The 25,814-nt window shown below is 36.2% G+C and overlaps 1 long non-coding RNA gene across 1 annotated transcript; it reads left to right on the top strand.

Moving 5' to 3' along the window:
* Positions 1 to 371: 371 nt before the first annotated feature.
* LOC123384893 lies at positions 372 to 23,207 on the top strand. The gene is made up of 3 exons (XR_006596609.1): positions 372 to 774; positions 2,443 to 2,507; positions 22,398 to 23,207. It is a non-coding gene; the product is annotated as an uncharacterized LOC123384893 (long non-coding RNA).
* Positions 23,208 to 25,814: the final 2,607 nt, after the last annotated feature.

The following is a 25,814-nucleotide window of genomic DNA, read 5'->3' as shown; positions in this document are numbered from 1 at the left end:
TACTTATACCCTAAAATGTTCCTTTTTGCCATATAAGTTGTGCTTTACTTATGAAAACTATTTCTATTTCAATACAAACTATTCATACTCCCATCTTATAGCTGAAGTGAAAAAAGGGGGGAAACACTTATTATTAAAACAGTTACCAAGAAATATTTAACTTTGATTACTTTAAGTTGATCTGTCCAATAATTGATGATAATGCATTTTTTTGAGATAATAAGGAACTGCCTTAATTAGATAAGATCCCCCTGTCATTTTTTGGTCATTTTGTATGCTTCAGTACCATTCCTGTGCATCCATGTGAGGTGTTCTTCCCACCTGAGCACAGGCTTTCTGGAGACTGCTCTTTATTGTTACATGATTATCTTTGGCTGCAAAGCTCCCAGACTGTGAAGCAACAAATGCAGTGTGGTGACTGTCCCTAATTGTAAGCCCCACTCACTGTTTTTCCATTTTTGTTCATTGTAGGTAATCACAGTTTTGTACTCAGCTGTAGAGCATCATGTACACTAATTGGCACTGACGTTGCTACTGGCTACCACTTTTATTTTGGAAAAGCATTGAAGGCAAAAGCATGCAAATTCCCATCTAAGTACTTCAGTTATTTGAATTCTTTATATGCAGTTCTCTGAGAAAGCATGAACAAGCATTGGTCTTGATTATCTGAATATAATTAGAAGCTTTCTGCAGAAGAAATAATATGAGAACGAACATCTTACATCAGGCACAAAGTGAGGTAATTTGTGAAGAGATGAATTGGGACAGGAACAGGTACGAATGCTTTCTAAACAAGTCCTATGTTTCAACTACAGACGGTCCCCGAGACAACAATGATTTGATGATTTTTGGACTTTATGGTGGTGCGAAAGTGATAAGCATTCAGTAGAAACCATACTTTGAATTTTGTTCTTTCCCCAGACTAGCAGTATGTAGTATGATACTGTCACATAATGCTGGGTGGTGGCATGTGGTGGCAGCTCCCAGGCAGCCACCCGATCAGGAGGGTAAACAACCAGTACACTTAGAGCCTTCCTGTGTCCATACAATCATCCTGTTTCTCAGTTTTAGTACAGTATTCAACAAATTACAGGAGGTGGTCCACGTTTTATTATAAAATAGGCTTTGTGTTGGATTATTTTGCCCAACCGTGGGCTAAGGTAAGCGTTCTGAGCACATTCAAGGTAGGTTAGTCTAAGATATGATATTCATTAGCATAAGTGTTTTGAATGCATTTTTGACAAGATATTTTCAACTTAAAGTGGATTTATCAGGGTATAACTGCATTTTAAGTTGATGAAGATCTGTAACTTGCAGTGAAAAACAAAGGAAGGTGGGATGATTTAGCACTTTTTGGGAAATGTTAATATCATGACCAAGAATTTGACCAGATAGTTTAGGAAATCTTAACAGGACATTTATGGCTTGGAGGCTATAAATTGGATAACTAATTTGGGGAGTAATCTGTAAGCGAAAGGACATGTGCCAGAAAAACTGGATCCTACTACTGGTTACATCTCATTCTTAACATTGAAGGCCCTCTGGCTGTCAGGTTTCCTAGTAGGTATCATGCAACTCAAGGTCTGGAAATTTCTCAAATGGTCTAAGTGGTTTCTTAGACTCCTTTTCAAATACTCACAATATATGTGGGCATATTAAAAAAAAATTAGGACAGTGACTGCAGAAAGAATCCTTTTTTAAAAAACTAAAAAAAAAGTTTATTTATTTTGAGGGAGAGAGAGAGAACTAGCAGGGGAGGGACAGAGAGTGAGGGTGAGAGAGAGAATCCCAAGCAGGCTCTGCAACACCAGTAGAGAGCCTGATATGGGGCTTGAACTCATGATCTGTGAGATCATGAGCTGAGCTGAAATCAAGAGTCACATGCTGAACCAACTGAGCCACCTAGGCATCCCAGAAAGAATCCTTTTCAATTTTGTTTAACCCAGCATTTCCAAAATTTGTCTGGACATGGAACCTTACTGTTCGGGGTAATGATATCTATTAAAATCAAGAACACACATACAAGGAGTGCTGGGTTAAGTATTGGCTGCAGAAGGGAATTCTTAAGTTGCTCATGCATAACTGGGTAGTTAACACTTAAGGCCAATCAAGTTTACAGTAGTAACACACTTAAGAATATATCATTATGAATTAATTTTCAGATTGCAGGGTCTCTCATATTCCAAAGGATCATGGAATGAGGATAATAATAATTATACTAATAACTATTATTTTTGGAAAGCTACTAGGTATCTGACATTATGCAAGCTATTAAACATGTGTAGATTTATTTAAACATCATAACAAGCCCATAAGGCATACAGATATTATCTCTAACTTCAAATAAGAAAAGAGACTTAAAAATATTAAGCAACTTTAAAAGATATACAATTAATTACAGTAGATCTGAGGTGCAGATCCATGTTTCTGCCTCTTAATTAGGAAAGAAGATGGAGGAGAGAAGAATCTGCAAGAGGAAAACTACATTTACTGAGGTTTCTGTGCAGGTAAGGAGTGTGGCTAAGGTGAAAGAACAATGGATTCCTAGAAAAATTGGTCTACTGAGGCATGGGACACACAAAATTTAACATCTGCAATGTATGTCTCTGAGAAATCGGGGTTTTCTTTGTGATTCTTTCCTCTATCCAGAAAAAGAAAACATAATCCTGTGCTTTTTCAAAAACTATTATAACTAAGGGATTTAGAAGAAGTTAAATTCATCATGAAAATGGCAATTCATTAGGTGTGAATTTTTGGAAGGTGATGTTGAGAATGAGTCTGAGGTTGTGTCTTGGCTCTGTGATAAAGTGTTGTGGAATAGGTTGGCAATGTCTGCCAGGGAATGGGTAATAGCATTGAAAGTTCTGATTCAGCCTTAGAGGTCATTCCTGTAGTTCAAACCAGCATTTACACCAGAAAAAACTGAGGCAAAGGAAGGCAAAGTAAATTTGTTATACAACAAATAAAGGTCAAGAACATAGACAAACATTGACTCTTTTGTTTCCGAGGTCAATGAACTTTGTCTTGAACAAAATTACTCTTTTTGATATTTTTCAGTGTAGAGAAAAGCAATTATTTTCTCAAAGAGTTCAAGTAAAACAAAGAGTTCAAAGTGAAACCAATAAAATTTCATAAATTAAGAATTTCTTTTACATAATTATCAATTTTGGATTCTTCATTCTTGTCAGAGATAAAAAGGGGACAATGAATGGTTCGTATTACTTCTGAATGGTCCTTAATCCTTGGTAAACTAGTATTGTTTGGAAAGCTTAGAAAACCCAAGCTACCAAAGAAAGTATTGAAATGTCATCTAACTAAACAAAAACAAAATAAAGCCCAATCCCTGTGTTTTGGTGTTTTCCCAATATTTTTATTTATTCTTTTCCTCCAAACATAATTATTCATAGGTAGCAAAATATTTTCTGAGTTTTAATTAATAGAGAAATTTGAATAGTTCATTTTACAAAAAAAATGAAATATATACAGAATAGTCTTAGTGGTTTAAAGGTTTCTTGGTCAATCTATTGTTACCTCCTTCTCATGTGACATCGTGACATCTTTCTCTTCAAGTCATTTGAACAGATTTTTCTAAGGGAATTTTTCAAAAATATATTTTCTTAATATTCAGTAATCAAGTGTTCAAGAGTACACTTATCTTGATGAGCATTAAATAATGTATAGAATTGTTGAATCATTATTTTTTACACCTGAAACTATTTTAACACTGTGTGTTAATTACACTTCAATAGAAAAATCATACTAAAAAATATTGTTCTATTATTGTAACCCTATTAGATGGTGTCCCATTGTCTAGCACTGCCAAGAGAACTTTCCATAATGATCGTGATGTTCTTCTGTGCTGCCCAATATGGTAGTCACTAGGCATGCATGGTCACCAAGCACTTGAAATGTGGCAAGAACAACTAAATTAAAATTAAAACTTTAAATTTTTTTTTTCAACGTTTATTTATTTTTGGGACAGAGAGAGACAGAGCATGAACGGGGGAGGGGCAGAGAGAGAGGGAGACACAGAATCAGAAACAGGCTCCAGGCTCTGAGCCATCAGCCCAGAGCCTGACGCGGGGCTCAAACTCACGGACCGTGAGATTGTGACCTGGCTGAAGTCGGACGCTTAACCGACTGCGCCACCCAGGCGCCCCTAAAATTAAAACTTTAAATTAAATAGAGCTGGTTCTGGATGTAAGGAACTTGGAAGCTGCCACTTCTTTGTAACAATCATTCAAAAGTGGGACAGACAAGGGGCGCCTGGGTGGCGCAGTCGGTTAAGCGTCCGACTTCAGCCAGGTCACAATCTCACGGTCCGTGAGTTTGAGCCCCGCGTCAGGCTCTGGGCTGATGGCTCAGAGCCTGGAGCCTGTTTCTGATTCTGTGTCTCCCTCTCTCTCTGCCCCTCCCCCGTTCATGCTCTGTCTCTCTCTGTCCCAAAAATAAATAAACGTTGAAAAAAAAAAAAAGTGGGACAGACAAAAAAATCAATAACTCCTCTAGGATCCATAAGAGGGGTGCAGACACAGGAGAAACACTGCCCTCAAGAGTGGAGAGACAGACAGACAAATCCAGAGAATAACAACTTATCTGAGTTGAGATAACAAGTTGAAACCTCTGTGGAAACCAGCGTTGGGGTAGAAAAACCTAAAGTATAATGAATAAATTGCTGGAGGCTCAGTGTATACAACTCTGAGAGTTAAAAACTCAAGGGGACTCAGTCAGAAAGGTGCCTGCACAATTTTGTGAGATTTTCCTCGAGGAGCTTGACCAGGCTCCCACAGTAAATATTGGAGAAAAATCCACTCTTGCTTCAAGCAGGGTGAGAGGAAAGGAACTATGGTAAAACCTTGGTTTGTGAGCATAATTCATTCTGGAAACAAGCTTGTAATCCAAAGAACTCACATACCAAAGTGAATTTGAAGAACCGTTGCCTCAGTTGTGATCATGTGACATTTGGCATCACATACGACTCATATTGCAAGACATCACTCGTTTATCAAGTTAAAATTTATTAGAAATGTTTTCTTCTTGCAGAACACTCGCAGAACAACTTACTTGCAATAAAAGGTTTTACTGTTTTGAAATACATTAGAGCCCTGTGTTCTTCTGAACAAGGCCTGCCCTCAGGAAAAACTAGTTAATCAGAGTCTAACCTCCTGGGGTGTTTCCAGAATCTAATTGACCAAGGGAGTAGGGGGAGAAAGGAAATACCCAACTCTAGTCATGTCTAGCCTTCCATGCGGGAGAAGGGAAATACCTGCCTCTCGCCAACTCTAGACATCTTCCCCTAGCAAGTTGGGGAGTGGAAAAATATTAAAAATAAAATCTGTGAGGGTCACAATCCAGAGGTATAGGTCCACTAAAAGACAGAAACCTAGTAAAATAACTATAAAATGTTTCCCCTTCTCCTATACCTCACCACCACATTACTAAAGGCCTATTTACAAAAGTTCTTTCAACCTAATGTATCATGATCTATCTATTGAGAAAAAAATTGCAAGCATAACAACAGGCAAAAAAACAATTTGAAGAGAGAGAGCAAGCATTATAGGACCACCCATGGCAAAGATACTAGAATGATCAGACTGGGAATTTCAAACAACTATGATTAAGATGCTTAAGGGCGCTAGTGGATAAAGTAGACAGCATGCAAGATTAGATGGCCATGTAAGCAGAGATATGGAAATCCTAAAAGCGAACCAGAAAAGAAATTGCAGGGTTAAAAATCACTGTAATAGAAATGAAGAATGTTGTTGATGTGTTGACTAGTAGACTGGATATGGCTGAGAAAAAAAAAAATCACTGAGCTTGGGAATACATCAATAGAAACCTCCAAAAGTGACAAAAAAAAAAAAAAAAGAACAAAGATAGGGAAAACAGCAGAGCAGCATATCTAAGAATTATGGTTCAACTGTAAAAGGAGTAACATGTGTAATGGGATTACCAGGAGAAGAAAGAGAGAAGTAATGAGAGAAATAATTTGAGACAATGATAGAGAATTTCCCTAAATTAATGTAAGACACCAAACCACAGATTCAGAAAGCTCAGAGAACACCAAACAGGATAAATGCTCAAAACAAAAACAAACAAACAAACAAAAAACCCCACCACTAAGAAAAAACAAAAACACACAAAAAACTATACCTGGGCGTATAATTTTCAAAATATAGAAAGCCAAAGATAAAGAAAAAATCCTGAAAGAAGCCAAAGGGAGAAAACAACATTACCAATGGAGTAATAAAGATAAAATTTACATGTAATTTCTCAGAAACCATGTAAGCAAGAAGAGAGTGGAGTAAAATACATAAAGATGGAGAGAAAAGTAACCTAGCAACTGAGAATTCTATGTACTGCAAAATTATCTTTCAAAAGTGACAAATAAAAATTGAAGGAATTTGTTGCCAATACACTTACCTTGCAAGATGTGTTAAAAATTCTCTAGAGAAAAAAAATAATACAGGTCAGAAACTCAGATTCTAAATAAAGAAAAGAGCATAAAAGGAAGATTCAATTAAGATGAAATAACTTTATTTTTCTTATTCTTAATTCACCTAACAGTTTGTTTAAAATAATAATTGGAACAGGCATCAATTATGTACGCTTATATCTACTATATATTTCTATCATATATATATATATATATATATATATATATCTTTTCAATGTACATATGCTTATGTTTGTTTACATATAAGTGAGATAAATCCTAACAATGAAGGACTGGAGGTAGAAATTAGAATTATTTTGTTATCACAAGGTACTCATACTACCCATGAAGTAGTATAGTGTTATTTTTTTTTTTTTAACGTTTATTTATTTTTGAGACAGAGAGAGACAGAGCGTGAACAGGGGAGGGGCAGAGAGAGAGGGAGACACAGAATCCGAAACAGGCTCCAGGCTCCGAGCTGTCAGCACAGAGCCTGACGCAGGGCTCGAACTCACAGACCGTGAGATCATGACCTGAGCTGAAGTCAGACGCTTAACCGACAGAGCCACCCAGGCGCCCCTTATAGTGTTATTTGAAAGTAAATTTGGATTAGCTGTTGGTGTATATTGCAACTGCTAGGGCAACCATTAGAAAAAAAAAGTAAAAGAAAAAAAAGTATAGCCAAATGCTAAGAGAACATGGAATCATAATAATGCTCAATTAAAATCACAAAAGGCAAAAAAAGGTGGAAAAAAATAGGAACAAATAACAAGCGTGATAAATACAAAACAGTAATGAATAAGGTGGATATTAATCCATCTCTATCATAATCGTTTTGAACGCGTGATCTAAATGTACCAATTAAAAGACAGAGAAAATCAGAAAGGATCAAAAATCATGACCCAACTATATGTTGTCTACAAGAAACCCACTTTAAATATAAAAACACAAATAGATTAAAAGTAAATTAATGAAGGAAAATATATCATGTTAACATTAAAACAAAGCAGGAGTAGCTGTATTACTTTCAGACTGAGCAGACTTCAAAGTAAAAAAAAGTAGTCAGGAATAAACAAGGGCATTACTTATGAATAAAGTGGGAAATTTTCCAAGAAAACATAATAATCATTGACATGTGTATGCCTAAGGAAAGAGTATCAAATTATGTGAGGCAAACACTAATAGAACTGCAAAGAGAAATAGATGATTCCACCATCATAGTTGGAGACTTCAGTACCCCTGTATCAGACATCAAAAGATCCAGCAGTTAGAAAATCAGTAGGGACATGGTGGAATTCAACAACATCATTGATGAACTACATATAGTTGACATTTAAACACTAATTCATTTAACATCAACAGAATACACATTCTTCTCAAGCTCACATAGAATATTCTCTAAGATAGACCACATTCCAGGCCATAACACATACCCTAACAAGCTTAAAAAAAATAGAAGTCATACAATATTTGCTCTCAGACCACAATGAAATTAAACTAGAAATTAAGAGCTGGATGTTAACTGGAAAATCCCAAAATACATGGAGATTAAACAATTTACTTCTAAATAACACATGGATCACAGAAGAAATCTCAAGAGAAATTTAAAACTATTTTGAACTAAATGAAAACACATCTTATCAAAATCTGTGGGATGTAGCCAAAGCAGGGAGTGCTTAGAAGGAATTTATAGCATTGAATGAATATTTTAGACAAGAAGAAAGATCTAAAATCAATAATCTAAATTTCTACTTCAGAGAACTAGAGAAAGAGCAAATTAAATCTAAAATAACAGAAGAAAAAAAATAATAAGAATTGGAGCAGAAATGAATGAAGTTGAAAATTGGAAATCAATAAAGAAAATAAAACCAAAAGCTGATTCTTTGAAAACATTAATAAAATTGATAAACCTGTGTAGCAAGGATAACTAAGAAAATAAGAGAGAGAATATAAATTCCTAATATCAGAAGCAAAAAGAGGGACATTACTACAGATCCCAAGGGAATTAAAAGGGTAATAAAGGAATGCTACAAACAATTCTATGCCCACAAATTTGATAACCTAGATGAAATGAAACAATTCTTTGAAAGACACAATTTGCTGAAACTCTTACAAGAAGAAATAGATAATCTGAAAAGGCCTATTTCTATTAAAGAAATTTAATCAATAATAACTTTCCAAAACAGAAAGAACCAAACCCAGGCCCAGAATTCACTGGTGAATTCTACCAAATATTTAAGGAAGAAGTGATACCAATTCTGTATAATCTCTGTAGGAGTCTACTTCCTAACTCATTTTATGAAGCCAGCATTACCCTAACCAGAACCAAGCAAAGAAGTTATAAGAGAAGAAAACTACAGATTGTTATCTCTTGTGGACACAGATATAAAAATCCTCAATAAAATGTTAGCAAATAGTACCCACCAATATATAAAGAAAATTAGACATCATAACCAAGTGGGATTTATACCATACTTGCAAGACTAGTGTGGTATTGTGAGAGAACAGACAAATAAATCAGTGGAACAGAACTGGGAGCCTAGAAATAGACCCACATTAATAGAGACAACTCATGTTTGAAAAAAGCGCAAGGCAATACAATGGAACAAAGATAATTTCTCTAAAAAATGGTGCTGCAACAATTGGACATCCGATGCAAAATATACAAAGAAATCTTACAACTCCATAATAAAAAAACAACTACCCGAATAAAAAAGGTGAAAGACCTTAGCAGACACCTCACCAAAGACGTATAGATAACAAACAAACATGTGAAAAGAAACTCCCCATGACATGTCATTAGGGAAATGCAAATTAAAACAACAATAAAATAGCACTACATACCTATTAAAATGGCCAAAATCTGGAACACTGATAACAGCAAATGGTGGTTACGATGTGGAACAAGAGGAACTCTTTTACGTTATTGGTGGGAATGCAAAGTGATTACTTTGGAAGACAGGTTGGTCTCTCACAAAACCAAACATAGTCTTATGATGAAATCCAGAAATTTGTGCTCCTTGATATTTACTCAAAGGGTTTGAATATGTCCACACAAAATCCTATACAATATCCACGTAGCAGCTTTATTGAATTGCTGAAACTTGGAAGCAATCAAGATGTCCTTCACTAGGGTGAATTTATAAACAAAATGTACATCCTGACAATGGAAAATATTATTCAGCACTAAAAATAAGTGAGCTATCAACCAAGAAAAAGAAGTGGAAGAAAGTTAAATGTACATAACTAAATGAAATGAATCCATCTAAAAAGGCTACATAGTATATGATTCCAATTATGTAACATTCTGGAAAAGGATAGACTATTGAGATAGTAAAAAGTTCAGTATTCATTAGGAGTTAGAGGAAGGGGGATTAATAGGCAGAGCATAGGGAAAGTGAAAATACTCTTTATGATATTGTAATCATAGATACATGTCATTCATTATACACTTGTCCAAACCCATAGAATTTACAGGAAGAGTGAATCCTGATGTAAACTATGGACTTTGTGATTATGATGTATTGATGTAGGTTCGTCAATTATGATGAATATACAACTCTGGTAAGTGATGCTGAATATGGGGTGGGGATATGTTTATTTGAAGGCAAGCGTGTATGGAAAATTACTTTACTTTGCTCTCAACTTTGTGAATCTAAACAAACAAACGAAGTGTCACCTGGGTGACTCGGTTGAGCATCCAACTTCAGCTCAGGTCACAATCTTGCTGGTGTGACTTCGAGCTGTGCATCAGTCTCTGTGCTGACAGCTCAGAGATTTTGTGTCTCCCTCTTATTCTCCCCCTCCCCTGCTCATGTTCTGTCTCTTTCTTTCTCAAAAATAAACATTAAAAAATTTAAAAAAATGAAATCCTTAAAAATGTAAATAGGCATTTATAGCTAATAGCTACTATATTGAACAACACATGTCTAACAGGTATTAGAAGGTGACTTTCCCAGTCACCAATTCTTTATTCACAACCTGAGGCTTCTATTCTTTTTTATTTTTTTTTTCAAGGTTTGGAAATCCCTGCTCACATTTTAGTCATTTAAATTAAATATTCTTAAATACACTTTCCCTGTGCAGCAGCAAGATCCATTAGCCTTCTTTCTAATCCAAGCCTCATATGACTACATCTGTGGATCTGCCCTTTTGGCTATTATGATATTAATTTACATCATTTAAACAAGATAGTTTCCTTACCTTTTATTTATTTAATTTTTATTCCTGAGCCCTGTCTTGACTATAAGGGGCATACAGGTTTGAAAGACTGTCTAATTTATGGGGTTATGAAGCCATAAGTAATCGCATGTGGTTTTTTTTTGTGTTGTTGTTGATGGTAATGAAGACACTGCTATGGGGACAACACTTTTCTTATAATTCAAGAAAGAAAAAAAGCCCTTGATAACCTTTTTCATAAATGAGATTAGACAAATTATTGGTTGCCTTTCAATAATATGACTTTTTCCTAAATTATATAGAAATGCATCTGTTGAGTGGTGAAAGGAAATTAAAACAGGCTGTAAATGTCAATCCATTTCTCCAGGACAGTATCCTGTGCCTTGTTATGTTTTAGTGATTTTTACTCCTAATTACAATCACTAACATCTTTCCTGGGCTTATAAAATAGTTGAATCATTGGAGTAGTTAAAAACACTAGAGATACCATCTGAAATGGAAATTTAATGATAAGGAAGAAAAAAGAGAAACAAGTGATAGAAAATAAAAGAATAATTAAAAGGGTAAATGCAGATGAAACAGTTTAAAAGGCACTGTGTAGAGAGTTCAGTTAAACAGATTTTCTCCTGACAGTGAAAGCAAAGAAAAATAATGAACTTGTAGCTCCCTACCACTCTTTCCACAGTATAGTATCTCTTTCCTTGTAGTAACTGTGGTTTATGTTTTAATTTATTATATGCTATTAAAAGTCATTAAATTACACATCGCATAGTGGGTTTATACCAGAAGTGGATAAACTTTCCATTTCAGCTACTGGAAGCAAGTTCCAAAATACAAATAATGTATTTTATGAAAATGAATAAAAAAATAGGCACTCTTTATAGATAGGAATGATTTAATGAGCAAAATATTTCTAATTTTAAATATCTGTATTTTGCATGCTAAAGATACTTTCTCAATATTTTGTCACTGCAATTCTTCCAATAATTGGATGTCATATTTTAAGGCATCAGTCTTATAGAGGAATGTGACATTTATTAATTCATTTGTAAAATAAGAATATATCAAGACCCACTATATGTCAGTTCCTGTGCTGGTTGTCTGAGACACGGAGAGTAAGTCATGGCACCTGCCACCAAGATGCTCATAGTCTCCCTGAAGTTTCTTGAAATAGGCCATCAGGGAGCCGATAGTATTATGGAAAAGATGCTATTCAACAGTAGAGGAGAGGCAAAAGTTTGGGGAATTAGGGAAAGTTTACCATAGAAAATGATATCTGAGATAAGTTTTTTTAACTTTATGTTCAGGGAGGTGAGGGGAGCGCACACACTTGTGCACATTAGGGAGGGGCAGAGAGAGAGAGGTAGAGGGAGTGAATCCTGAGCAAACTCCACATTGTCAGTGCAGAGCCTAACATGGGGCCCCCAAACCATGAGATTATGACCTCAGCCTAAACCAAGAGTTGAATGCCTAACTACCTGAGCCACCCAGGTGTCCCAAGAAAGAACACTTTAAGTAGAAGCTCATAAAAGGCATGAGCTTACAAATTCAAGACACTTCAAAAATTTCAGTATTGCAAGAATTAATGGCTTATGTGGATTTGGATAAGTAATAAGCTTAGAGCATCCAGGTCTTGAAAAGTCTTGTATGGCATATTAAGTTTTATTATTTTCCTATATGTTACAGGGAAGTAGAATTTAAAAAATCTATTCTTTTTGTCAAAAGAGGTCTTTTAAAATATGTAGCTTGGAAAGTAATATTTTCTTTCTAAATTAAAGGTGCTTCACCTTTTGGTATTTCATTATTTGTTAGATCATCATTTGGTCAATAGAGACCATGTTCCAAGTGATATATAATCATAAAATCCACTCTTCCCTCTCAATTATGAGGTCAAATACAAAGAGAAATAGTGGTTTTATTTATCAACAAATGAATAATGATAATAATTCTGTTTCCATGAACGTTAATCAGATCTGCCCTAAACAACTAAACTTCTCTTTAGGTTTAATCATTGTTTAGATCTAAACTCCAGCTAGATCCTATGCACTCATATATTTACTGCTGCCTCTCTAACCCAGGAAAGACTTCATCTGGATTTAAATCAATTGATCTAAATCTCCAAAGAAGTACAGTTAAATGAAACTAAACAGTTTAAAAAGTAAGATAAATGTAACCACACAAATCATCTCTGCTTTCCCACTCCATTTCCTGATAAGCAATGCAGATAATCGAAATAGAATGGAAGATGTCTTGGATCAATTAACATGGTACAGTTGAATACATTTATACACTGAATACACAGATGTTCCTCTGTGGCTTAACCTTCATTTTTTTAAAAACTAATTTGATGTAGAAAGTCTCATATTTTAAATGTTAAAAAGGCAACATAAAATTTGATTTTTAAAATGAGAACATATTTGAAAAGTATTATTTTGAAATTTTCACAGAAGGATGTTGCTTTAGTTTAATTTTTAAATATACAGTTTAAATTAACTTTCTCAGTGTTTCTCACAGTATTTTATTAGTAAGTGTAGCAATTTCTTTTGCATAGGCTCTTCATTTAATGCAAATTAAAATAAATAGTTACTGGAAAAATATATTTATTTTATAATGTGTAATGTTGGTTAGATTCAGAAAATGTGCAATTATGAAATATACATTTGAATTTCAGGTCAAGTTTACACACATAACTAATTTTATACTTATAAAAAAGAAGTATCATATGGACTTAGATCTAGGTAAATTATAAAACTCATATGAATTTATAACTTAAAAAACATAATATTAGGTTCCTTTGAGAACAATAAAAAAAGCACCTTAAGGGAATATACTGGAAAGCTATGAAGATCAAGACTTGGCAATGATAAGTATGAGGAAGCTCTAAAAGCTCTCATAGAAATATTAACAAGAGTTCCATGGATTACTGCTCCATTGTGGTAAAGTAACCAGTCCCAAATTTTCTATGTTTCCCTAAGTGACTCTTGGCTGCTGCACACTCCTGGTATATCTGCATTAACCCAGCTCCCTTAGGAAAAATAGCATTTATTGAATGGATATTAAGGACTCATGGAATTGGCTGGAGACTTAAAACTACATTAGGAAAATAGTCAGGAGCTGTGGAAGTTTGAGAAGGCCATGCTTAACAATCCACAATTATATTTGTCCTTTGGAAACATTTTTATCCAAATCCTGACACAGTGATCAATATGACCTCTAGCCTCAAATACAACACTGTGATGATTCAAGGTTCAAAGTCCATTAAAAGTATTTGGTAAGCCTCTTCCATGGTTGTACAAGAGCAGGGAAAACTATTACTTTGGCTTTTATGATGAGAGGTGGGTACAACCCTGCAAGATGATACACAAAAATGGATCCCCCAGACTCAGTTAAGCATCAAATTTCATCTCATGGTTTGTGAGTTCAAGCCCCACGTCAGGCTGTATGCTGAGAGCTGATTTGGAGCCTGCTTGAGATTTTGTGTCTCCCTCTCTCTGTGCCCTCCCTCACTCATGCTCTGATTCTCCATCAAAAATAAACACACACTAAAAAAAAATGGGTCCCTCAAAGAAAGAGAGAATGGCACTAATGGGGGGTATTGAGACTGAATATTTTATAAACAACAAATGTTTACCACATAAATCTATCTTCTTGTTCTTTGTCCCTGGGATACATGTCCTATATATCGAATTGTGTGTGTGTGTGTGTGTGTGTGTGTGTGTGTGTGTGTGTGTGTGTGTGATGATGGCTATGGTATATGTAATTTTCATTTAATGGTTACTTGAGGAGTATAGTGACTCTAAATTAATATATGTTAATGGAAAAAAAGGAGCTACATATATCAATGATCAATCCTCTGAAATTTGGTATTTTCCTCTTCTGACATATATTTTCCTATCTTAATTCATTATTTTAATTTCCTCTTTAGATTATCTTAATTTGTAAATTCATCTTATTCCTAAATTTCCCCTGGCTCCTCCCTTTTGTCACCACCTAAATTTTTTTCCTATGTGGGCATCTGGGCTGATATAACTGTCTTATATTAGACTATGCAAGAAGCAGGCTCTTATACAAGGATTTGCCTCTTTGGGAGGTGATTTCAGAACACTTCATTAGGGAGTACAGAAGTGAGGCAGGGAAGAGAATGTCTTCAATAAAGAATGTGCAATCAAGCAAGTAACCATGGTAGGTTATTGGAGTTTGATCTCACTGGGGAAATCTAACAGGTAAGGTATAATGCAAACAATAATATAATTCCAGATGAAGAGGTGGGAGCAGAGTTATTTTGTGTTCCAATTTTTAAGTCATTGGTTTAGATTCTCCCAGGCTCCTCTGCTTTGTGTGCAGGTGGGCAAAATGAGCCCCTGGAAAGCAAAAAAAAAAAAAGACAGAAATACAGTGATAGAAGTTGGGATTTAGCCAATGTGAAATTAAATGGTAAGGATGAAGATTATGGGTGGAACACTAATGGCATCTACTACAGTTTAACAGAACCTTACTAGTTGCCTTATTAGTTATACTCAGATGGAAATGGGATTCCCAGTCAAGCACTGGAATAGTCAGTAATTATTATTTTTTTAAATATAATTTATTGTCAAAATGGCTTAAATACAACACCCAGTGCTCATCTCAACAATGCTTATCACGCATTTTCCCCTCTCCCCCAACCCCCATCAACCCTCATCTTGTTCTTTGTATTTAAGAGTCTCTTATGGTTTGCCTCCTTCTCTCTCTGTAACGATTTCACCCTTCCCTCCCCCCATGATCTTCTGTTCAGTTTCTCAACATCCACATATGAGTGAAAACATATGATATGTCTTTCTCTGACTGACTTATTTCACTTACCATAATACCCTCCAGTTCCATCCATGTTGCTGCAAATGGCATGGTTTCATTCTTTCTCATTGCCAAGTAGTATTTCATTGTATATATAAACCACATCTTCTTTATCTATTTATCAGTTGATGGACATTTAGGCTCTTTCCGTAATTTCACTATTGTTGAAAGCACTGCTATAAACATTGGGGTAATTGTGCCCCTATGCATCAGCACTTCTGTATCCCTTGGGTAAATTCCTAGTAGCGCTATTGCTGGGCTATAGGGTAGTTCTATTTTGAATTTTTTGAGGAAACTCCACATTGTCTTCCAGAGCAGCTTCACCAGTTTGCGTTCCTACCAACAGTGCAAGAAGGTTCCCGTTTCTCCACATCCCTGCCATAATCTATAGTTTCTTGACTTGTTCATTTTAGCCACTCTGACTGCTGTGAGGTGATATCTCAGTGTGGCTTTGATTTGAATTTCCCTGATGATGAGTGACATTGGAGAATCGTTTCATGTGTCTGTTTGCCATCTGGATGTCTTCTTTAGAAAAGTGTCTAATCATGTCTTCTGCACATTTCTTCACCAGATTATTTGTATTTGGGGTGTGAAGTTTGGTGAGTTCTTTATAGATTTTTGATACTAGCCCTTTATCCGATATGTCATTTGCAAATACCTTTTTTTCATTCTGTCAGTTGCCTTTTAGTTTTGTTGATTGTTTTCTTTGCAGTGCAGAAGCTTTTTATTCTGATGAAGTCCATCTAGTTCATTTTTGCTTTCAATTCCCTTGCCTTTGGAGATGTGACAAGTAAGAAATTACTGCTACTGAGGTCAAAGATGTTTTTGCCTGCATTCTCCTCTAGGGTTTTGATGGGTTTCCTGTCTCACATTTAGGTCTTTCATCCATTTTGAGTTTATTTTTGTATATGGTGTAAGAAAGTAGTCTAGTTTCATTCTTCTTCATGTTGTTGTCCAGTTTCCCAGCACCACTTGCTAAAGAGACTGCCTTTTTTCCATTGGATACTCTTTCCTACTTTTTCAAAGATTAGTTGGTCATACATTTGTGGGTCCAGTTCTGGGTTTTCTATTCTATTCCATTGGTCTATGTGTCTATTTTTGTGTCAATACCATACTGTCTTGATTACAGCTTTGTAGTAGAGGCTAAAGTCTGGGATCGTGATACCTCCTGCTGTGGTTTTCTTCTTCAAAATTACTTTGGCTATTCAAGGTCTTTTGTGGTTCCATACAAATTTTAGGATTGTTTGCTCTAGCTTTGAGATGAATGCTGGTGCAATTTTGATAGGGATTGCATTGAATATGTAGATTGCTTTGGGTAGTATTGACATTTTAACAATATTTATTCTTCCAATCCATGAACATAGAATATTTTTCCATTTCTTTGTGTCTTTTTCAATTTCCTTCATAAGCTTTCTATAGTTTTGAGCATATGGATATTTTACATCTTTGGTTAGATTTATTCCTATGTATTTTATGGTTCTTGGTGCAATTATAAATGGGATATGTTTCTTTATTTCTCTTTCTGTTGCTTCATTATTGGTATATAAAAATGCAACCAATTTCTGTACATTGATTTTGTACCCTGAGACTGTGCTGAAGTCATGTATCGGTTCTAGCAGACTTTTGGGAGTCTATCGGGTTTTCCGTGTAGAATATCATGTCATCTGTGAAAAGTGAAAGTTTGACTTCTTCTTTGCCAATATTGATACCTTTAATTTCATTGTGTTGTCTGATTGCTGATGCTAGGACTTCCAATGCTATGTTCAACAATAGTGGAGAAAGTGGACATCCCTGTCGTGTTCCTGATCTCAGGGGGAAAGTTCTCAGCCCATATATGTGGGCTTCTCATATATGGCTTTTATGATGTTTAACTATGTATCTTTTATCCCAATATTCTTGAGGGTTGTTATTAAGAAAGGATGCTGTATTTTGTCAAGTGCTTTCTCTGAATCTATTGACAGAATCATATGGTTCTTATCCTTTCTTTTATTAATGTGATGCATCACATTGATTGATTTGTGAATATCGAACTAGCCCTGCATCCCAGGGATGAATCCTACTTGATTATGGTGAATAATTCTTTTTATATGCTGTTGAATTCTATTTGCTAGTATCTTGTTGAGAATTTTTGCATCTGTGTTCATCAGGGATATTGGCCTGTACTTCTCATTTTTTGTGGGGGTCTCTGTCTGGCTTGGGAATCAAGGTAATGCTGACTTCATAGAATGAGTCCAAAAGTTTTCCTTCCCTTTCTATTTTTTGGAACAGTTTGAGAAGGATAGGTATTAACCCTGCTTTAAATATCTGGAAGAATTGCCCAAGGAAGCCATCTGGTCCAAGACTCTTATTTGTTGGGGGATTTTTGATGACTAATGCCATTTTTTCACTAGTTATGGGTCTCTTCAAGTTTTCTATTTCTTCCCATTTGAGTTTTGGTAGTGTGTGGGTGTTTAGCAATTTGTCAATTTCTTTCAAGTTGTCCAGTTTGTTGGCATATAATTTTCATAGTATTCTCTGATAATTGCTTGTATTTCTGAGGGATTGGTTGTGATAAATCCATTTTCATTCATGATTTTATCTACTTGAGTCCTCTTTATTTTGCTTTTGAGAAGCCTGGCTAGAGGTTTATCAATTTTGTTTATCTTTTCAAGAAACTAACGCTTAGTTTCATTGATCTGTTCCACTGTTTTTTTTGTTTTTGTTTTTTTGTGTTTTTTTTTGGGGGGGGGTGGATTCTATATTGTTTATTTCTGCTCTGATCTTTATTATTTCTCTTCTTCTGATGGGTTTGGGGTTTCTTTGTTGTTCTGCTTCTAGTTCCTTCAGGTATGCTGTTAGATTTTATATTTAGGATTTTTCTTGTTTCTTGAGATAGGCCTGGATTGCAATGCATTTTCCTCTTAGGACTGCCTTTGCTGCATCCCAAAGGGTTTGGATTGTTGTGTTTTCATTTTTATTTGTTTCCATATAATTTTTAAATTTCTTCTTTAATTGCCTCATTGACGCATCCATTCTTTAGTAGGGTGTTCTTTAACCTCCATGCATTTGGAGGTTTTTCAAACTTTTTACTGTGGTTGATTTCAGGTTTTATAGCATTGCAATCTGAAAGTGTGCATGATATGATCTTATTCTTTTATATTTTTTGAGGGCTGTTTGTGACCCAGTATGTGATCAATCTTGGAGGATGTTCCATGTGCACTTGAGAAGAATGTGTATTCTGCTGCTTTAGGATGAAAAGTTCTGATTGTATCTGTCAAGTCTATCTGGTCCAGTGTATCATTAAGGGCCATTGTTTCCTTATTGATTTTCTATCTAGATGATGTATCCATTGTTGTAAGTAGAGTATTAAAGTCCCCTGCAATTATCACAATATTACCATTAAGATTACTTATGTTTGTGATTAATATATTTATATATTTGAGTATATCAAGTTGGGGGCATAAACATTTATAATTGTTAGCTCTTCTTGATGGATAGACCCTATAATTATTATATAATGCTCTTCTTCATCTCTTGTTACAACTTTTAGTTTAAAATCTAGTTTTTCTGATATACGTATGGCTACTCCAGCTTTCTTTTGACTTCCATTAGCATGGTTCTCTGTCCCCTCACTTTCAATCTGAAGGTGTCCTCAGATCTAAAATGGGTCTCTTGTAGACAGAAAATAGATGGGTCTTGTTTTTTAAACATTCTGATCCCCTCTGTGTTTTGATTAGAGCATATAGTCCATTTACATTCAGTGTTATTGAAAGATATGGGTTTAGAGTCATTGTGTTATCTGTAGGTTTCATGGTTGTAGTGATGTCTCTGGTCCTTTGTGGTCCTTGCAACATTTTACTCACGGAGTCCCCCTTAGGATCTCTTGCAGGGCTGGTTTAGTGGTGAATTCTTTCAGTTTTTGTTTGTTTGGGAAAACCTTTATCTCTCCTTCTATTCTGAATGACAGGCTTCCTGGATAAAGGATTCTTGGCTACATATTTTTCCTGTTCATCACATTGAAAATTTCCTTCCATTCCTTTCTGGCCTGCCAATTTCAGTAGATAGGTCTGCTACTACCCTTATGTGTTGACCCTTGTATTTTAAGGCCCTTTTATCCCTAGCTGCTTTCAGAATTCTCTATATTTGTATTTTGCCAGTTTCACTATGATATAGTGTGCAGAAAATTGATTTAAGTTACATCTGAAAGGAGTTCTCTGTGCCTCCTGGATTTCAATGTCTGTTTCCTTCCCCAGACTGGGGAAGTTCTCAGCTGATTTGTTCAAGTACATCTTCAGCCCCTTTCTCTCTCTTCTTCTTCTTCTGGAATTCCTATGATACAGATATTGTTTTCTTTGATTGCATCACTTAGTTCTCTAATTTTCCCCTCATGATCCAGAATTTTTTTATCTCTCTTTTTCTCAGCTTCCTCTTTTTCCATGATTTTATCTTCTATGTCACCTGTTCTCCCCTCTGCCTCTTCAATTCTCACTGTCACCGCCTCTAAGTTATTTTGCATCTCATTTACAGCATTTTGTAAATTCATCATGGCTATTTTTTAGTTCCTTGATCTCTGCAGCAATAGATTCTCTGCTGTCTTCTATGCTTTTTTCAAGTCCAGTGATTAATCTTGTGAGTATTATTCTAAATTCTTGCTCAGTATATTGTTTATATCTGTGATGAGCAATTCTTTAGCTGTCATTTCTTCCTGGAATTTCTTTTGAGGACAATTCTTCTGTTTCATCATTTTGGCTAGTTTTCTGTCCCTTGTGTGTTTTAAAAGCTTGTTATGTGCCCTGCACCTGTGAGCACTCCTATATTAAAAAGGGGTCATACACTGTCAGGGCCTGGCCCTTCAGGAGGTGTTTTTTGGAAAGTGTTACTTGCTCTCTGTTGTTGTGACTTTGGTTACTTCATCTCCCTTCTGGTAGTGATGTTTTGGACCCTCCACCAGGTGTGCTTTGATTTGTTCCATGAAGTAGCCCTGGAAAGGAAAAGAAACAGACAAACAAAAAACAAATAGAAAGCAAAAACAGGCAAACATGCTAATTAAAAAACAAAAGCAAAATATCAGAAACACCCACTACAAGTAAACAACAGGGTGGAGACGATGCTGATGGAAGAAGCCTTATCCCATACAAAGAGAGAAATGACAGGGGAGGGGAAAAAGAAAAAATAAACACTGACCAGGCAGAGAAACTATATGGCTTAATCCAAAGAGACAGAAAGAAAAATAAAGGAGGCAGGGAAAAAGAAGATAAAGTCCAGACAGAGAAGTTATACAGTTTAATTATTACAGAGAGAGAAAAAGTAAAATAAAGGAGGTGTAGAAAATGTATCCAGGGAATGGATTAAATATGTCTGCTTAAACAAACCAACAACCAGAGTAACCAGACTAGAGGCGGGAAGAGATAAGAAGGAGAAAAGGAATGAAGACTATATGTATGTAATAAGAATTGTCCCAGAATTAAACCAGGCAATGCAACAGAGCTGGTCTGGAGGAGGGGTCATCTGGTAGGTCAGCGTCAATCCCATTCCTGCAAATATGCAGTTACCAGGTGCTGAGGGGTGTGTTTTGGTGTGGGTGGTTCCCGCCTTGGCTGTGGGCCTGTGTCGTTACCTGAGGTCCCAACTTGGTGGTGGTGGGGAGAAAAATGGCAACACCCAGACTCTCCTCCATGGACCCAGTGTTGCAAACCACTCTGAGCTGTCTTCACTGTGCCGTGGGCACAAACGGGGTGGTTTTTCTTGCATAGCTGACTCCTGTGCCCTTGCACTTGGCTGGGATTCAAATTCTCGCTCTGCGCACCCTGGTACTGGGGAAGCACCACTCCATGCCACCCAATATGTGGTCTCTGACTGGCAGATGCAGGTAGGCTTTGTCCTGTTCCACAGCACTCCAGGGAGGAGATCGCTTTTTCCTACTACAGACTGCACCCCTGACTTAGTCACCAAGCTCGGGGCTGGCTCCCCCTTCCCCAGGTGTGTAATCCAGGCAGCCAACCTCAGTCTGGAGAAAGCCCCTCAGTTAGAGATTGGATCTTTCTCCGTCCAGTCTGAGGTTTTTCTGTTGTCCAGATACAGTCCTATGCTTCCCCAGCCACTCTTTATCTTCCCTTTGTCTCTCTGTAGAAGGAGATCCCTCCCCTCCTCAGAAGGGGATCCCTACCCACCATTTATTTTATCTCTCCTATTCACAGTCATGTACCTATGGTCCATCAGGTTGTCCTTGTGGGTCCATGGAAGTGATTTTGTCTCTTTTTCTTCCAAACTCTTGGGGTTCAAAGTACCTTTGGCTTTAACACTTCTTTGAGAGATGAGGCAACTTCAGATTCTCCTACTTCTTTGCCATGTGGGCCACTCCCTCTAAGCACCGGCATAGTCAGTAATTATTTAGACTTGTATAGGCAGTAAGTCATCAGGACCAAAACTTATAACAGGGTGAGAAGATTTAGAAGAGGACGGTTGAATGGGCTATGGTAATGACATAAGTAAACCTAGAGAAACACACAAGCTGGGAGCAAAAGAGAAGCTATGCCAGATGCAGAAGTGCTCTGCCCAGTCCCCTCTTCAGGACTGTTGACCCTCATCCCTAGCAGCTGGGAGTGTTGTTGGCTGATAGTCCACAGCTGAGTCCTTTCTGGAACTTGCCTCTGAATGGGAGCTCTCTTGCCTAGTGTTCAGCCATGTACTCAGGAGCAGCCTACTTCCAAGGAATTGTCAATACAGGAATATGAAGGCTCTGACCTCTTCATTTTGGGGGATCTCTGAAGGGCCAGACCTATTTTTGAGCTCCCTGTGAGATTGGCTGAGGCCACTGTGGAGACTGTATCACAGCTCAATGTCTCTCTCTATCCAGTCCTGCTTACCTCACTTCCTTAAGGCATGACTTAATTTTTCCTCTAGAGCATGCCTGGTAAACCTCTTGTAAACAAATTTCCTTCTAAAAATCTTTTTTTTTTTTAAATCCCAGTTAAAACAGAAACAACTGTGGAGTGGACTATTGACAAAGGACAGAATAATGACTCATCTGATTCTTCAAAAGTGTAGCAAAAGGTAATTGCTATTCTTTATTCCAAGCATACACAGAAATAAGCCCTGATACTTAGTTTGAGCCCATGTATAATTGTTAGTGTTTATTGTTGCATATTCTACTTGTATTCTAATATTGAACTCACAGCTCACTTTGAGTTCTATTGTATACAAATACCAAATAAATGTTGCCCCATGGAGCAAATAAAAAAGAAATTGTTTTATGGATTGTCATGAATGTAAGCAATTCAGAAAAGATTTAGATAGCAAAAGTAGGGTTGTCATCCAGGGAGTTTGGAGTTGTTGAGAGTGTCATTCATTTGTCAGGTCTTATTTTGTTAGTGCCAATCTAATTTTTTTTTCCTCAACTGTGTTGGAAGAAAAATGCTAAGCAGGTTATTGCAATTAGTTTTCTGTAAAAATAATGACCTGCATTATTGGCAGTCTTAATGTCGCCTTGTTATTTACCTTTCATAGTTTCTGGTTCGCAGGCAATTAAAGCCTGCTCTGCACTCTGTAGAGGTTTATTTTCATAGGAAGTTTTCTGTCCCCTCTCCATCTTGCATAAAAAGAGGAGTTTTACTTACCAGTGATTCTGCCTCACTAAAGCTGTGAAATCACTTTTCTACTGTATGAACTCAAATAACTTGCTGAAAAGGCTCTCTCTTTTTATCACAGTTAAAACTCATTTCTTTTCTATTTATCTGAATATATCTTATAGTTCCTTAGGCTAGGAAATAGGAATAAGTGTGAGGAAAAGTACTGCTGTTCTCAAGGCCTTCTTTTCTGAGATCTGGAAAATTAGGCTTGACCTTTTTCCAGCAGAGTGTTATGGAAGAGCTAGAGCATGTTATGGATTTGAGAAATAAATCAGGAGGAAGACTGGGACCAAAGAAAGACCCTATGTACTCCAGAAAAGTAAAAATCATCTATTCTCATCCATGTTACCATTAGATAAAAGATTTGATTAGAAGAGAATCTTTAATATGCTCGTCCAGTGTGTATTTTTACTTTTTTGTTGGAAAGTAAATGAGAGAAGCTTTAGAATTTTACCAAAGTGGTCTCATGGACATAATGAGGTTAACAAGCTAAAATTAGGCTCTTGGGCTTAGAAAAGAAAATAATTCATTTATGAAAAGAATTTTTAATTAAATGTAAGTGCCTTCATCCAAATAGTACAATCTGCTAGTCAGAGATAAGAGGTAGAGATAGACCTGAGAAGAGAAGATAATGGTAACGCAAAGTTATATGAGATGAAAATCAAAGTGTTCATTTTAACGCCCCTGCTCTCCTCAGAAGCCTGGCATTTCTAGAAAAAATAAAGCACATCACAAAGAATTAGCTTTGAGAAAGACATAAACATTTCTTCAACCCTGGTGTATAGCCCACCCTGTAAGTGTGTATGTATTAGTTTCCCTGGGCTGCCATAACTAATGACCAGAAATTAGGTGGCTTACAACAACAGAAATTTGTTCTCTTAGAGTCCTGGAGGCTAGAAGTCTGAAATCAAGAGATGGTCAAGGCTATGCTAGTCTCTTAAGCCTCTGGGGGAAAATTTTTCCTTCTGGTAGGGGAGGACCTTTCCTTCTGATAGTTGCCAATTGCCTTTTCTTGGTTTGTAGCTCCATCATTGCGATCTCTGCCTCCAATATTATGTGGCATTTTCTCTTCTCTGTCTCTCTCTCTCTCTCTCTGTTTCTGTGTGTCTTTTTTCTCTACTTATGATGAACCAGTCTTTGGATTAGGGCCTACTCTATTCTAGTACGATTTCATTTTTTTAATGTTTATTTATTTTTGAGAGAGAGAGAGAGAGAGAGAGAGAGAGAGAGAGAGAGAGAGCATGAACAGGGGAGGAACTGAGAGAGAGAGGGAAACACAGACTCCGAAGCAGGCTCCACACTCCGAGTGGTCAGCACAGAGTCCAACATGGGGCTCCAGCTCACAAACCATGAGATTATGACCTGAGTTGAAATTGGACACTTAACTGACTGAGCCACCCAGGCTCCCCCAGTATGACCTCATCTTAATTCAGTTAATTACCTTCAAAACCTCTATTTCCAAATAAATTCATATGCTGATGTTTCCAGTAGCCATGATTTTTTTTTGGGGGGGGGGATATCCAATCCAGTACACCGTGTAAAAAATATCTCTGAGAGAACTCTTCATATAAGGACATTTCTATATAGTAAATGATAAGATGTTGACTTCCTGCCCTTTCTTCTTGGACATGCCTGTTATAACTTAAAATATACAATCTATAACACTGGATGCATATTTGAGTTTCCTGATGAAAAGTAAAGAGACTTCTAGGATAAAGCTCTTTAAACCTCTGTTCTAAGTTATTGTGTTTAATAATTGACTTGAAAATGAAATGGGAATAATTGGTTCCTAAAAATCGAAGGTATATTCTGTTGAGTTTAAATTTGTGACTTTTAGGAATACCAACTGGGGAATGTATTTTTTTAATAGTCTTTTTTTATTCTAGGTAATTTTTAGATTTATCAAAAAGCTTCAAAGAACATATACAGTTCTCTTATATCCTGCACCCTATTTCCCTTACTGTTAACATCTTACTTTAGTTTGAAATGTTTCTCATAATTAGTGAACCAATACTGATATATTATTATTAATCTAAAATTTTCTGAATTCTTTATTAAATACTTTTTAAATCTGTTTGTTTTTTTTCTTTTACTGCCCCAGGATCCAATCCAGGATACCACATTAACATTCAGTGGTTATGTTTCCATGGGATGCTTTTGGCTATGATAATTCTTCAGATTTTCCTTTTTCTTAATAGCCTTAATAATTTTGAGGAATACTGGTCAGATAGTTTGTAGAATGCCTTTCTGCTGGGCTTATCTTACTTTTCCTTTTTCCACAATTAGACTTGGGATATGTGTTGTGGGAAGAATTTCACAAAGATAAAGTAGCATTTTCATATAATTGTACCAAGTATGCATACTCTCAACATGACTAATCACTGTGGATGTTAACCTTGATCATCTGGCTGAGGTAGTGCTTGTCAGGTTTTTCTCCATAGCTACTATTTTTGCCATACTGTATTTCCATACTGTATTCTTCGGAAGGAAATCACTATGTGCAACCCATACTTAAGGATTGGGGGGTTTTGCTCCACCACCTTGAGATAGTAAATAATAATAAAAATTAAATTAGTTGGAATTCTTCTAAATTGTACATTTGTCTATTTTCACCCATTTATTTATTCAATCACTTATTTAGATCAGTATGGACTCCTTGTATTTTTTTTTTTTTTGCTTTGAACCATAATCCAATAATATGATATTTATTTTCTGCTAGAATTGTTCTAACATTGACCATTGGAAGCTCTTTTAAGTTG

This window comes from Felis catus, chromosome B1 (genome assembly GCF_018350175.1).
Source record: "Felis catus isolate Fca126 chromosome B1, F.catus_Fca126_mat1.0, whole genome shotgun sequence".
NCBI classification, from domain to species: Eukaryota; Metazoa; Chordata; class Mammalia; order Carnivora; family Felidae; genus Felis; species Felis catus.
Note: the sequence above shows the minus strand (reverse complement) of the source record. Positions and strands in the feature narration are given on the sequence as shown.